Consider the following 16,786-nt stretch of genomic DNA (forward strand, 5'->3'; position numbering starts at 1 on the left):
CAAATTTTGACTTGATGTCAAGTAAAACTTCTTAACCATTAGAAGTATTCAAAAGTAGAGTGACTTGCTTCAGGACGTATTGGTTTCCCCCTCCTTGGAGGTCTTTATGCAGAGGTTGGACAATCACCTATTAGCTATCTATAGTGGGAATCCCTTTCATATATGAGCTGGGGTAAATGGATGCTGAGGTCTCTTCCAATTCTCATATTCAGTGAATCTGTGAGTCTAATATATATATGTGTATATATATACACACATGTATATATATACACATATACTCATACATGCATATATAAATATATGTATACACACATATATATACACACATGTTTATGTATAAATATACGTGTGTGTGTGTGTGTGTGTATAGGCTACCTATGTGCTGTTTGGCCAAAGGATTCCGATGTCTGGAGTGGCCAAACGAACCAATCCTTGGAATTTTCTGGGGTCTCTGTATTTAATTCTAACTTTGTATCAGGTACTGAATTTTCCACTTATAGTTCTGATTTTTCCTGTGTTCCCATAACTCTCATCAATGTGATTATCCTTCATTGCCCACATTCCAGTTTGTATTACTGTAATGTTCTACCTACCAAAAAGGTTTCCCATAATTGAAGATAACCAAGATAGAGGCTAAAGCAGAGAAAAGTACATTGGGGCTGTCACTCCCCTAGTAGAAACCACATTTTTATTAATAAATTCTAATCATGCATCTTTTTGATGGCTAAAAATCCTTATATTCTATGAATCAGTTTTAAACCACATTTTATGTGTGTAATTCTTTGTTTGAATCTAAATACATATTGTTAGTTTGGTCCAACATTCTAACCAATTGTAATCTTTTTGTATCCTTATTCCTTCATCTATTCTTTTAGTTATCTCTCTCAGCATTATGTCATTTATTCATGGGAAAAAGTATGCCTGTAGGTCCAATTCTCCTTCACCCTCTATCTCTTCTTCTCCCACTCCTTCCATCTCCTGGCATTAAATAAAACCTGATTTTCCCCTGAAGATTGCTTGTCTATTTCAATGCTGGCTATTCCTTCTTTCATGCTCCCTGAATCACTTGGGTTAGAAAGAGGATTCTGCAGGTTCCTTGTCTTTCCATGTCCAAATTCTTATTCTGGACCACTACTTCTAATCTGTCACATATTACTATCACTCAACAGCTCCTTTGAAATTCACGCCATCTGATTTTATCACCAGGCCTGGATCCTTGCCATTATCATTTATGAACCTGTAGAAACAAATAATCAGGTCCTAATTTATATCTTATGTAAATCCAGACTCTCATATGCTGTTTGCTTAAAGTGAAGTAATATGCTAGCTAATAAAAATAACCCCACTAAGACACTCTCAACAAGGAACCTTGCTTTGAGGATTCCTCCCTCCCCCTCCACTCCCGAAGTAGAACTCAATTTTCATTGACCCTAATCTCTAGAGGCAAGATGGTATACATGAAGGAGTGCTAGCTTTATAATCAAAGAACCTATTTTTGACTCCAGACTTTGATCCCTGTTAAGTATATGACTTTGAACAAATTATTTCATCTCTTTTGTCTTCATTTACCTCATTTGTAAAAATGAGTAAGTTTGGTGTTCTCTAGGTTCTCTTTAGGTTTAAATCCTATGCTTCTTTAGAACCATCAGAATGCATTTGTGAGATACCTCAGCTTCTATTATAAGATTAGAGCAAAATCAGGGTGCTATAAAATAGGACAAAGCTAGTCCTAATTTCATTAAAATAAAGTGGCAACTTCTTAGGCCAACTGCTTTGCAAAACAAACAAAAATAACATGTAGAATTTGAAACAGGATTTCTTGTACCCAAAATATGACTTGGAGCACCCCTCCAAATAAGAAAGTCAGTTTGAATAAAATAATGAGCAAGAAAAGGGACTTCATTGTCTTCAGTTTGAGAGGGCAGGAATGACACTTTTGGGGAGGCAGTTAAAGAATTGCTGGGGAGAAACTCTTTACTTTTGGATATTTACTGCTTTTCTTAACTGAACTGTTAAATTGTGAGAAACTAATTATTTCTGATTTTTGATTTTGTTTTTAAATTTTCAAATAATGAATATGAAATAAGATAAGCATTTTAAATTTCAAAGTAGAACACATTTAAAATGCTTATCTTATTTCGTATTCATTATTTGAAAATTTAAAAACATGTATTCTATACGAAATCAAAAGTCTTTATAATTACAACTGGCTTTTCCTTTTAAATATGTAATAATTTCAGTATGTAACTTTCAAAGCTGTCTTGCTTGTCTTTTTTCCTTCTGGCTATCATTCTGTTTGGTTCTGTGTATTTAAAAAATAGGAGCTCCAACAATCCTCTTCTTTCAGGAAATTTGTTAATAGTCAATCCTTTCCCCAGTTATGAGATTAAAAAAAATCTTTCCCTTTTCATTTACTCTCAGAAACATCTCTCTCAAATCCCAGAAATCCAGTTTTGGATTGTGCTGGAAATGACCCTTTTCAAGAAGGTGTGCCGAAAAGCTCTCCAGAAAAAGATGGTATTTGAGAGCATGACCTTAAGAACAGATTAAGGCTTTATTTTAAAGCATATGCCATGGTTCGATTCCATTTGCTTCAAAAACTCATGGCATATTGTATTATTTAAACACATGCACTAACTCATGTGAGCCTATGGAAGGTTATCCCTCCAAATTATCTCTGTTACCACAGTCTATAAAATCTAAGAGCAGGTACAATCTACTCTTGATTCTTTGGTGACATAAGAAACCAGTGAAGCAGAATTGTGGCTTGATGGTATCTGGCTTTCAGGGGAGACAGCAAGATTTGAGTTTTAATGATGTTGGCTAAATAAATTTATATTGTAGAATCTGCAAAAAATCCCCAAAACAAACCAGCCAAAAACATGATATGGGAGACCGGAGTTCACATCTCAGCTCTTTAGCTAATCTGTGCGACTTTGTACAAATTACCTCCCCTCTCTCAGCTTCAATTACCCAGTCTGTAAATGAAGTAGTTTATTAAGTGATTCACAAGGTCCCTTTCAGATCAAAATCCAAGACCTTTAAGTCAGTTTTGATTGATACATGGAGTCCCTTGTCTTTGCTCATTGGAGATTCATGAGCATTATTGGAAGGTCTCTGGCACCATGAAGAATTTTCACTTTGAGGTCTTAGTTGGCAGATCATCTCTTGGCCTTTTCTCATCTGTAAATGATGAGGGTGAACTTGATGATTTCAAAACTCCTTTCTAGCTATAAATCATGTGGTCTTTTCTTTCTTTATCAGGTTTAATTGTCCATTGAATGTCCTTTAGTTTTGGTAGATTTCATAATGAATGTGCCTGATGTTTGTAATGTAGAAACAGTTCAGGAATAATTCAAAGTATTTTAAAATAAACTTGTCCAAAGAGTTAGAGATTATTCAAAAATTCCATTTAATCAGACATAAAATACCCTATAAAAGTCATTTGTTAATTTTGTAGAAACTTGTCCCCGACTTTCACATCCTTGGGATTAGAAGCAGACCTCCAAATGTCTTAAGCCTGGGTCTGGGCCTCTAGAGAACATAATATTTCTTTTAAAAGCTATGATTGGCTTATGTTTAAGTTTATGCCTAAGGTTTTCTTTTAATTGTTGATATTGTTGTATTTTTCGATGTTGACTATTACTCTCCGACTACAAGAATCATTAGAATTTTTTTTTAACAGAGTACCTTTGTTCCCAGTATTCTTTTTATTTTATTTTATTTTTTATGCCTAAGTGAACATAGCTCAAGGCCTTTCCTCATCCTGAGTAGCTAGTGTTGCTGTGGTTCTGTTCCATGCTTTGTTTTAATAGGAGTGACATGGTCAAGGCCATCCCTGTGGGACTGCAGCCTGGAGCAAATCATATGATGTACCTTCTTTTCCTCAACATGTTGATACAACACCTTACAAAAGACTCTATTTGAACCTTGGGAACTCTGGGAGCTGCTGTTGTCCGGATTTGCTTTAGTTTGATGTGGGGAGGCTGAGTGTATAAGCTGAAAATTTGATGACTTTTTGTCTCCTTCCAATAGAATGTAAGCATCCTGAGGGCAAAGATTGTTATATTTCTTTCCCCGAGGCTTAATATAATAGGTATAAGGAATAAGTGCAACTTGAACTGGGTTGAATTAAATTCTGCTATTTCCCTGGCCCTGAGACACTTTGGTTGAGAGACCCCGATCTCTTCAGCATTAAGGAGCCTGGGCAGATCATCCTGATTTGTTGAATCCTAGGACAACCCTTGTGGCTTCCTGACAGAATGAAAGCTTTTGGAAGTCTAGGATTATTTATTTTTTATGTATGTATCCCCAGTAGCTTACACAGAATAGGTATTTAGACAAGTTATGTTGAATTGGGTTGAATTGACTTTCAATGTGAGTCCCTTCACCTGCCCTTGTCTCGGTTTCCTCATGACTAGAATGGAAATAATTAAAGAGACCCGATCCCAGAGTCAGTCCAGTCAAACACCAAACATTAGTGAAACACCTACTATATGTGAAAGTATGGAATATCTCTTCCAAAATGATTACTAGGCACATTGTAAGTGGAAAATGAAGAGAGTCCAAATAATACATGTCTTTTCTGTGTCTCTCCTTCTTGTGGGAGCTACTGGTTACTGAGAAAGTGCTTGGCTCCTGGAAAAATTGATATCCTAAAGCGTTCTATTTTTAAGCAGTTGAGTGCTGTGTGAGATCTAAAATGTTCAGACTGATTTTCATTGGAGAAGCAGAGACATCCAGAACCTGAGACAATGAAAGCCCGAAATGGTTAGCTCGGTTTTGCTTTGAACCTACCAGCCTAAGCAGAGAGCATGGAACAAATTGAAACATGAAGAAATCTCAGCTTTGAGGTGACATTAATTCATCTATATGAATGGGAAAAAAATCCTGGCATGACAAGGGAGACTACTTTGAACTGACCTATCTTGCCACTAACTTTTAAAGCCCCTGAAGTAAGAGCTGACATCAGTTAATATTTACAATCATTTTTCTTCTTTCTTGCAAAAGGATGTCTTTCTGATCTGGAGGTGTGGTTGGCAGCCAGCCCCATGCCCGACTTACTTAGAGGCTAATCCATCATAAAGGTATTTTTTGAGTGCCCATTAGGTGGGAGATACAATAGCTGTACTGGGCAATTCACTTCCCTGGAATGGTCAGTAGGACTCAGGACACTTCCTGAGACTTGGTAGAATGAAGGCACATTGGAGACAAGGTCATTCAGAGGCTCTGGCGGCTGCTTTATGGAAATTCTAAAGAAGAAGGTAAGAGCTGGATCTTCTCCAACAATAAAAAGGGCTCCAAGGTAGATCATTGCCAGGTTCATTCCTATAGATAAGCTAAAAACACTGTCACACCCACTGAGCCGAGCTGTGACCTTGGCACGGCATTCCCCCAGTGAAGGAGTGCACGAAAGGGATGGGAAAGAGGAAGGAGAAAATCACAGGGCTCGCCCCTCCCCTCGTCGCCCTCTCCCCAAACTGGCTCTTTGGCTCTCTGCTCCTGCTGCCGTCAGGTGGAAGCTGAGAAGCCAAGGGGAATCTTGTGCCCTGCTGAGGAGTGATGTCACAGAGGCAGCCCAGATGAACAGCAGGTTGTAATTTACAGTAGAATCTAAACTCTGAGGAGCAGATCTAATTTTATAAGTGCACTTCTAGTTCAGGTTAGGTAAGAGCCTCCAGAACAGACATCTTTTAGATGCCCTATAAATAGTGAGTTGTTAAATGTGTCACTCTGCTCCCAGAGTACATATCATTGATTGGGAGACAGAGCACATAGTCGGGAACTTAGGTGGCCCCAATATCCCCAGCAAGCGGAATATTGCATTATTGCTATTAGTGTTATTAAGTGCAAATCAAAATAGCGCTAAAAATACTAACACTACATTTTATTTTAAAAGGCACTGGATTTTCTCCACCAGACTTGGTTATCTCTCTATTTCCCATTCCAAAAAGGAGCCAAATCTGTCACTCTTAAAGGCACACTGTTCTTAAGGAGTTGAATTTTTAAAAGGAAAAGCTCTATTGATTAACCAGCAGGTGGCTAGTTATTGAAAGCCTACTATGTTCAAAGCAATGTGTTAGTTTGGGAAATGGATAACCCTCTTCCAGTCTACATACATACACACATTTTAGATGCATTTCTAGAGCCTCTTTCAGCAGGGAGGAAATCCCTAAACTAGAATATTGAAATTTGGGGATTAATACCCCTCAATGAAGCATACATTTCTTAAGAAAAAGACTATATAACATTCTTATCTAGACGCCTGTGCTAAAGCCAAAAAACATACTCCACCCAGCTATTGCTTAATTTCAGCAGTATTGATTTTATTGCTCATACTTTATAAATGAGCATGCTATTCTTAAAGACTGCAAACATTTGCTTTGTTGTGCTATTGTCTCAGGCTGAGCATAAACCTCTCACTTTTGATATATTCACATTGATTATTATTCTTGTCATTGTTTCATGACTGGAGGCATTTTAACGATGATATACAGGGTTACATATTGTTGGACCATAAACTTCTGTTTGCAATTAAAAAACAGTTAAATTCAGACTTCAACTTAAAAACAGTTCTTGGGCTTAGCATGACTGATAAACTCTAAAGGCCAAACTCTGCCCCTTCAGAAGAATGTCAGAGAGAAGAAATATGTTTGCCTGCTCTCCAATCAGGGAGCTACTCTGAGAAACTAACATTTAGGGTGTCATGTTTCTGGAAATGATGGCTTTTCTTGTACCTAGTTTAGAGGTGTTGATGCATTCATTCTTCATGGATATAATCAAAATTTATATTGCGTTTTGTCTCATCCTGCACCTATTTCAATCCTCTGCACTCCTGAATGCCATTTATAGCCCTATCTAATAGCATGATAGAATGATACATAATAGGGACCAAAGAGACCATCCTAGTCCTTTGCTTCCATATTTTTGAGAAGAGGCAATGGAGTCTCAGAGTAGTCACAAAGTATTAGAAGTGGATTTAAACCCACATTACCTGATCTACCAACACAGAGCCCTATTCATCTCTGACTATTCCAATCCATGATGTTTTCTTTCTTCTCCGAATTCCTACAGCGCCAACCATCTGTACCTCTCATTTGGCTGCCTGCTATTGGTAGTTATTATATCATGTATCTCATTTTCCCAGCTCAACTTCTATTAGCCCCCTGAGGACAGGGAACATTTTCTCATTTGTATCTTTAGACACTCTTACATCATAGAGGGTCAGGAAATAATTGATTGAGAACCATGGGATTTGGAGCTGAAAGGAACCTTAGCGATCACCTTAGTCCATGCCTCGTAATCTGTAAGAAGCACGGGATCTTGGGAATCCAAATTACTTGCCCAATGTCACATAGCTAATAGGATTCTAAACTGAATGGTTTCAAAATCTTTCTGAAGAAATGCTGAAATATCAACCAACATATCTTTCATAGCGTTCTTATCTGTTGACCTTCAGAGCATATTATTGGGATGATCTTTTTAATACTGACTAATTGAAGATAGGATTAATGCTTTGGAGGAGGGTAGGAGGTGACACAGGTCTGAGGTCAATTAAATTCAAAGCTTTTATGAAGCAGCTATGGTTTATGTACCTTGCATTGGTACTGGGCTTAGATGCAAGTGGAAAATGTTTCCTGCCTTCAGAGAGCTTTTCTATATGCTCTTCAGGGAGCAGAATATATCATGTCTACAGATAAATACATATGAGATAATTTGAGGGAGAAAATTCTTGAAACTGAGTGGAGGATGAGATCCAGAAATCTTGGAGTAGAAACTGAGGCAAAGTTCCTTCTAATGCTGCAAATCCATGATTCTAGAATTTATTTGATTTTTTTTCACTTGTTCTCCCTGGTCATTTTCATAAATGAATTTGTAATGTTTGCTTTTTCTAATAAAGTGAAGATTATAAATAGAAATATGTATGCAAATCAATAAATATTGATGCCAAATCCTCAATTCTACTTCTTTGTAGCTATCCCAGTACCATAATCACAAATCTCTTTTAATTTAGAGAGGCAGATCCACCAGCACAGCTATGGCAATACAGTTTTTGGTCAGTAATTTCTATATTTTTCTTTTTTCCCAAAATCACAGTGAAAATGAACGGGATATAACCAAGATCTCAAGTACAGGATTGAGACCTGGAATGGCTCATAAGATAACCTGGATAATTAGATAATTATGCTAGTACTTGATAGGACTGAGAGTTGAATCCAGGTTTCTAAACTACAAATCCAGTGAACTTTTTGCTATTGAGGCTTTTTTTGTAGTCCCCAAATTTTGTGGTAAGAAGTGAGAATACAATTACAAACAAGAAACAGTCATTATTCTAAATGACTTTATATTCTAAAGGGGAAGACAATATATGTAGAGAAGAGATAGCTATGAAGGAATGTTTTGAACAGGGAAGGTAAAGGAATCATAGGACAATTAATTGATATGGCCTTTCTAGCAATGGTAGTGTTGATTTAATTACTGTTCTCTGAGCTGGAGTTAGAAATGTGTGTGGGTATGTGTATGGGGTGGTACCCTTGTGGAGGTAACTGTAAATACTTATGTGTAAGACCAGGACAAGATAAATGAACACTCACTAATCAGAGCCCTGAGGATGGGGATGGGAGCACATTTTGAGAGGGAACCCTTCAGAAGTGATCCATTCCACCTGGATAGCTTTAATTCTAACTTATTTTTCTTTTCATTGACCAAACTACAATCAAGATCACTGTAATTTATACCCATTGCTCCTATTTTTGCATTCTAAAGCCAAGTAGGACAAGTTTCTCTCCTATATCAGTCTTTCAAATATTGAAAATAGATACTATGGCTTCCCTAAATTTTCTCATCTCTAGGATAATTATTTCCATTTCCTTCAACTAATACAGTTTCTGGGCTTCATATTAGCCTGATTGCCTCTCTGTGGAATGCTTTAATTTGTCAATATCTTTTCTAAAATACAACTCCTAGTATGAAATGGAGTATTTTAGCTACGGCCTGATTAGGATAACCAGGTGGGCCATCACTTCCCACCTTTTAGACACTGCTTCTATTAATATAGCTTAAGATTACATTAATTGTTTTGATTGACACATTACATTGTTGATTCATACTGAGCTTCCTATTTTCTTGGTACTAGGGTAGTATGGGAACCTATTTAGATTTGAACTTAGTTTCTTTATGTCTTGATTGTCATCTCTAGTTTCCTTACCCATAAAATGGAGGCATTCTTACCTCAGGGTTTTGTGAGCATTGAGATGATGAAGGTAGAAATTCTTGCTGCTTATAATATGTTGGAAATAGAAAGCTATTTGAATTTCTGATTTAGGATCTTCTTGGGGAGGAACTTCCTAACAATCGGGCTGTTTAATGGTGGAGCCATATGAAGTTTCTTATCATTGGTAGCATGGGGGGGGAGAGATAATCAGGCAACTTGGAATAATTCAGCAGCAATGTAGAATAATGGAAGGAAAGTCCACTAGATTAAGAGTCTGTATTCCTTCTTCCAGATCCAACTTTGCCACTAACAAACTATACAATCTTAGGGAGGACATTTGACTTCCCTGAGCTTTGATTTTTTTTCCTCTTTAGAAAGATAAATTCAGTCTAAATAATCTCTGAAGTCCCTTTAAGCATAAAAATTCTATGACTCCATGTTATAGAAGAAAATATTTTGTGCATTTGGTGGAAGGGGGTTGGATTACATGACCATGGAGTTCTCCTTCAGTTTCAAGATTTTATGATTCTAGTTTTACTTATTGAAGAGAACAGATTTTACTGACTCCCAAATAGAAATCCAAAGGGAGACAGGTTTTATTGGGTTCTGTTGCACACACAGTAAGTCACTTTGGTCAAGTCATTTCACTTTTTTGGCCATAGTTTTTTTTTTTTATTTTTAAAATGAAAGGGTATTAGACTAGATGAACTCTGTCCTGGTCTTTTGCTACTCTGTTTTTCTGTGATACTATGAATGCTGCAGGGGCTAAACTATAGATTCAAACCAAGATAGCATTGCATATTTTCTTAATATACATGAGGTATATTTGCTAAGATAGATGTGTATACATAAATACATGTACATGTATCATACACAATATATGATATAGAATGTTATATAATTCACATATTATGTATGTTATATAATACATATACATAATATATAATACATGTGTGTCTATTATGCCAAATGACATAGGTTCAACTCATTGAAATAAGCAACAAATAAAAGGGATTATCCTAGGAGAATCACAAACTTTCATGGAAATGGCTTAATCAAGAAAATGAGGATAAATTTGGGTTCTAGCTCTAGTTCTGTTGCTAACTAGCTATGTAAACTTGGACAAATGATTCTCTGGGCCTTGGTTTCCTCATGTATAAAATGAGCTGGTTGGATCATCTGACCACTAAGGTCCAGTCCAGCTTTGACATTCTATAATTCTTTTCTTCTCTGGCTTTGCATTGTATGGAGATGTGCGCCTTGACCTGGCTCCATTTTGGCTTCTCATTTTACAGCCTGCACAAAAACCCCACGAGAATTGGCTAGGCTGGTATTTCCCAAACCAACGTGACCATGAAATACCTTGGAGCTTCAAATAGATTGACAAAATTTACAAATGCTGGTCTAGGTAGCTCAGGGGTATGGAAATATACCCAGGGACAGAGAAGTAGTCAGTGGAATTTTAGCTCAAAATAGAATAAACTCAGCCTATGTTCACACTGAAAATGGTTCTCATATTCATCTTTGCTATATACATACTTTTATATTTAATATAATAAATTGTTTACATATCGCTGGATCTCTTTGAACCCAAGTTTCCTCATTTGTAAAATGAAGAAATCTGGGATGGCCTCTCAACTCCCTTCCAACTCTAGGGCTATTTATTATTCTGTGACTCTACCCAGTGCCTGGAATATAATCAATGTGGTAAAGTAGTTATAATAATAATAATAATAATAAATGAATATTTTGAAAGACTATATTGTTAGTCCCCAAATTTTCTAGTAAAAGTACAAATACTGAAGTTCTATGGAATAGTATTAGGGAAATATTTGACTAGACATGTCTTTACTACTCTGTGTCTTGACTAGAGGGAACATAGTTACGATCACTGGATTTGGGATTGGACATTCTTTCTTTTCCTGTGTTCCCACTGGGATAGATACCCTAAAGTACTCCTGGACTTTAAAATCCTTTCTTGGAGCCTCTGGCCTTTGATCCGAATCCTTCCATATGTGTTGTCTTCCTGCATTAGATGGTGAGCTCCTTGAGAGTAGGGACTGTATCATTTTTCTATTTGTATTCCCAGCATTCAACATAGTGCTTGGCACAGAGTAAACACTTAGTAAAAAGGGCCTTTCCTCCTTCCCTTCCTCCTTCCTTTCTTATTCCTTCCTCCTTTCCTCCCTCTCTTCCTCCTTCTTTTTCTACTTCCCAAATCATTACAGATTTCTGTTCTTTTTCATGAACTTTGAGTCATGAGAATTTGCTCAGAAGGACTCAGAAAATGATGGTTCTCCCTTATGTGGGCTCATGTACAAGTCTCATGCTGTGTCTCACATCACCAATCAGAACTTGCGCTCATGAAAAAGTGAGGGCCAAAGAGATTCCCTGAGGGCCCCGGCCTCCCTTCATTGCACAGGTATAACTCTGATAAATATTAAATGGAGTTATTCATGCAGAGCTGGGGGAGAATAGACCCCCATTGTCAGGCTCCTATTCCTGGGCCTCGTATTAATTAACTCTGAATTTGTAGAGAATAGTCTTGCAATGGAACACCCCAGGGGCTTCGATCTTATCATGATTTTGTGAGCTAACAGGGTTGGGCCTGATCAGTAAGAAGGGCAGAGATTACTAGGAAAACTCAGGTGTTGCAGGTGATTCAATATGAAGCCCTCTTCCTCCAAATCCAGTCCTGATTCAGGGCCCCACTTCAGAGAAAGAGGGGAATATTGCATATGAGCACGAGAAATGCCCCATGAACTCCAATCTGTGGTCCGTTTGGTCCCCTCGATGAGTCTGATGAGGGCATCAAAGGGTATGCTCGTAGCTATTATAGAAGGGTGTGATTCTTCATTCTGATGACACCTTCTCCAAGCTGGGGATAAGATGCTCTGATCTTTAGCTGTGTTACCCGGGGCAAAGACAAAAACTTTTGAGTTCATTCCTGGGGCAAAGACAAAAACTTTAGTTCATTCCTTTCAATTGTCAAAATGGATGAGAAAACCCAAGGCCTGAGAAGTCAAATAACTTGCCCACCTGATAAATGGCAGAGCTTCACAAGACCTCCGACTCCAAATGCAATAATATTCTTTCTAGCACAGCAGTCTCCCCTTCCAGCCTCAGTTTTCTCATTTGTACAATGGGTGATGATGCACCATCTATTTCATAGGGTTGTGAAGAAAGCACTTTGTAAATCACAAAGTACTATTCATTTCAATTTTTTAAGCTCTCATGAAGTGCAAAGCACTGTGGAATGGTGAGTTATTTAATCGTTATTAAACCTATTTTAATACTTCAAAGGATTTTATCAAGGTGAGTCCACTCTCCATTGATACAGATCACTACCTATCTCATCCTGTGCAGATTTTTAATCTATATTCTCCCAAAGATCCTCCTCAGAAGATGCACCTAATGGGCTGGAGGTCTTTGAAGTTTTTAAAGATTTTGTGCTTCCATTGCAGCCCTCCATGTGTCCATCTGACACCCTGCACGCTCAGTACATGACTCACCCACTTCCATGCAGCTCTTGGATCTCCAGGGACTTAGGTGAGTATCAAGAGGGCACAGTGGACATCAGGCTGGACCTGGAGTTAGGAGGACCTAATTCATTAAGTCTTGGAAAGACCTCTGTCTGGAGGTCTTGGAAAAATCTTGGAAATCTCGGAAAAGCCTCTATCTACCTTCAGGTTACCTTTTCTATAAAATGTGAATAATAACATCTTTTATTATATTATTATTAAGGAAAATAATAACTGAGAGGCAGCCTGGGAATCTGGGTTCAAATACTGCCTCTGATATATATCAGCTCTATGACCCAGGCAAGTCCCTTACCCTGTCTCAATGCTCTGAGCAACTTAAGACTGTAAGTAGCAGATCAGTTAGCAATATGTATAAACAGAAGAGCTTCTTTCCCAGGGCTTAGTTCCCTATACCAGTGAAATCCCAGGTCTGGCCTAACCTCCTAATTCAATAAACTGCAGTGACTGATCATTTTGCACACATGAGTTAAGACATCCCCATGATTCTGTCATGGGTCTTCTCTGAAAACAAAGGACAAACAATTACTTCTGGGATAAAAGTCCTTTATTTAAAGCTCTTCATAATCTTCCTACTCCCCAGAGCCCTTTCCATTTTTCTTATATGTTCCTCCCTTTCACTTCCTATGCTATACTATTTCTTCCAGAAATATTATCCATCCCCAACCTCCTGCCCTCTTGCAGTACAGAAGGCTTCCATGCCTGGAGCACTCTCTCTGTTCCCTGTTAACTCTTAGTTTCTCAGATTCATATTATATATCACCCTTTCCCCCTCAGGAGCCTTCCTTCCCCTGAGAGATTCCCTTCTACTTCTACTATATAAAATCTTACGTGAACCTATTGTCCTCACCCTGGCACCCATTAGAATATAAGCTCTTGAAAGACAAGGGTTTGCTTTTGTTTGTTTGTGTTTAAAACTAGCTTTTCCTATTTTACCCAGGCCGGACTATTCTCAGGCCCAGTCCTACTACTGACTAGCATAGAGTTGCTTTTCTTGTTTCAGACCTGGGCCAGGTGGTCCCTCCTTAGACAAAGTGGAGCTCCTCTCATCTCCTTCTCCTGAAGATCCATCATATCGATACTAAATTTAGTATGGACGCTTGGATCAGTATAGCCCACTGCAGCTAAGAGCTCCCAAGCTCAAGAAATCCACTTATCTTAGCCTTCCTGGTAGCTAAAATAAGTCTATGAAGGGACTGTTTTTTCCTTTCTTTGCATCCCCAACATTCAGCGCAATGGCTGGCACATATTAAGTAATCATGCTTGTTGGTAGATAACATAAACACAAGCCCCAGCTATTACTCTTTTTGTTAATGGAAGATCTCCTTGACTGCTTATTGTACTTTGTGGTAGATTTAGCTATTCCCTCTACAAGCAAGCAATCTGGATGAAGTATAGATATAGACAACCTTCATCTCTCTCCTTTTAGCCGGTCGTATGCACATCCTACAATGATTAAAAACTGTAGGTTAGTTATTTGTGTTAATATATTTCTTGGATTTCTGTAAAATTATCCCTGGTTAGCCTTTCTTTGCTACAGAGGCATGGGGTACACATTTTGGGCTGCATCCTCAGTGGCTATTTCAGCCTGGAACTATCATTGAGTTTTGAAGAGTAAAGCTGGTTTGAAGAACACTATCAGCTACGTTCTCCTTTCAGCAAGGAATTGGGTTTATTTATGTATTTACAACTTTACATTTCCTTAGTTCAAAAGATAGTGTTATTTTTGTCCTGAAAATTTCTTCCTATTAATATCAAATGCAAACCCAGGGCTATATCCTGACCCTTTTCCGTGCTTGGATCGATGGCAGGATATGGTTTTCACTGTATTTGTATTTTCTGTACTGATGAAAAGTCTCTTGCACATGGATTAGTTTTGAGTATGATTTTCCAAACAAGACTTGAAAAATGGCCCTGATGTCTTTTCTACTTTGATTTCAACCCTGTGGATGATCCACAATAATTTGAGTGTTATTTGTTTTTTTTTTATTTTTTTATTTCCTGGCTTTGATAAGTGATTTCTATTTGCTCTATAACACTGCAGCAACTTCTGTTCTCTCACTATTTATGGAATGATTTTCATTTTACCAAGACAGATTAAGTGGTACCTTCCATTCTACCAATACATTCTACCAAGTAGAAATATAACTAGAGGAACTTGTACTTAGGGAAAAGTTTCAGGAACTTGAGTTGCAATTACTGTGGGGAGGAAGTGAGCCTTGGTCATCCGAGTGTATTCAAGCTGTTGAAATAGATAAAAACTCCCCAAGCATGAGGAAGTTAATCCCCTAGGGGTTGAGTTGGTCAGAAAGGGAAAGGTCCAGAATGGTGATAACCATATCTTCTAAATTCCCTACCCTGGGGCAAAATACTAGTGGCTTTACCCCAGCCATGACTGATTCCAGATGAAGGCGATGAAACCAGAGGTAATAATTGCTTTGGGATATACCAGGTTGCCATTTTGTTCTGAGTTAACTTACCTTCACATTTTGTTATTGTTGGTAATGGCTTTTCATATGTGAATTCAGCTGGTACAGATTGCACTGTTATATCAAAGAAGAAAAAAAAAAAAAGGTAGCTCCCTGTGAAAAACGTGATTAGACACTTAAGAAAAGCAGCAGCCAGTAGTGCCCCCTCCCCAGAAGTCTTCCTTTGTACAAACCAAATAGGAAATAATCTTAAAGAAATCTGAAAATGTGCACAAGCCCACTGACTGTTACTCAGAGCAAAGAATTATCGATTCTGGGCTGCTTCTATTGATTTAATGTCACCTCTGTGATTTAATCATGTTTTCCTTGTTATCTGTTTGCAGTCTTTCTTCTATTGTCTGGCATGAAACAGCCAAGGCCCCTCAGCCTCTGTGGCTGGTCAAAATAACTTTGGTTTCCACTTGCATTGTTTTCAAGAAATGATTAAACTGACCATCCCAGGGAAGAGGTGGATCGTGTTACCTACAGTACTGGGTACACAGCAGAAATTCCAAATGTCATCCTTGGACCAGCAGCCCCCGGAGGGACAGATGCTGCTCTGTGCCAAGGGAGGCAAAGGGGCCTAGAATAAAAGCAATGTGGGGGAAAGATTCAGATAGATGCCCAAACTCTTCCTGCTAAGTTTCTGTAGCACCTTCAGGTCCATTCTCTCTCTTCATGTTTAGTAAGTGTAGGACAGGGTTATTTTATTACCCCTGTGACTCAAGAGGGTGAGAGGCAATGAGCAAAAGAGGGAGGAAAGGACAAAATATCTACAGATAAAAGAGAATTTGACTCAACACTATGCAATGGAGAAGTACATGGTGGGTTTGAGCAAGTTGCAACAAAACAAATGAGGAGCTTGGGAGAGCTGGACCATGTGTCTAGGAAATGTGTGAATGAGAAAGATGGGTTCAATCAAATGGTGAGCATGAATGCTGACTGGTGGCCAGTCCAAAGTCTCCACTGGTAGGAAGGAGGGAATACTCATTTATGAAGCACCTACTGTATGTCAGAGCTGTGCTAGGTGCTTTCCCAATATTTCTTTTGATTAGTATACTCAGTATAACTTGAGGAGGGTCCCCTGGCAGGGCAGGTGGATTGCACCTAAAAGAGTAGGCAGGAGAGGCAGGCATGGATGGGGTGCAATCAGCATCATTCCAGGGAATATCGCAATCAGCGAGATCACAGCTTGTCTGAGTATCTGAGCATTACTCTGCAGGCCCTTGAAGGTAGGGACTGCTTAGCATTCAGCACACTCCTTTCTGCATCATGGGTTTAGTAATTGTTGAATTGAATCAGATTGGCCAAGGCTGGATTGTTACCTCCCAAATTTCTGGCGTGTTAGGGGTGAGCAACATGTTTTAATTATAACAAAATTACTTACCTGATTAAGGGTTTCTTATTCATTCCCTTTTGGCCTCCCCACTGCTTCTCCTGGGGTTGCTGCTATTACTGTCAGCTTCCCTGATTATTAATAATAATAGATTGCATTTATATAGAACTTTGAGGTTTATGACACACTCCATATGCGGGATCTCGTTGGGCCCTGCAGCCATCATGTG

This window comes from Sarcophilus harrisii, chromosome 5 (genome assembly GCF_902635505.1).
Source record: "Sarcophilus harrisii chromosome 5, mSarHar1.11, whole genome shotgun sequence".
Taxonomy (NCBI): Eukaryota; Metazoa; Chordata; class Mammalia; order Dasyuromorphia; family Dasyuridae; genus Sarcophilus; species Sarcophilus harrisii.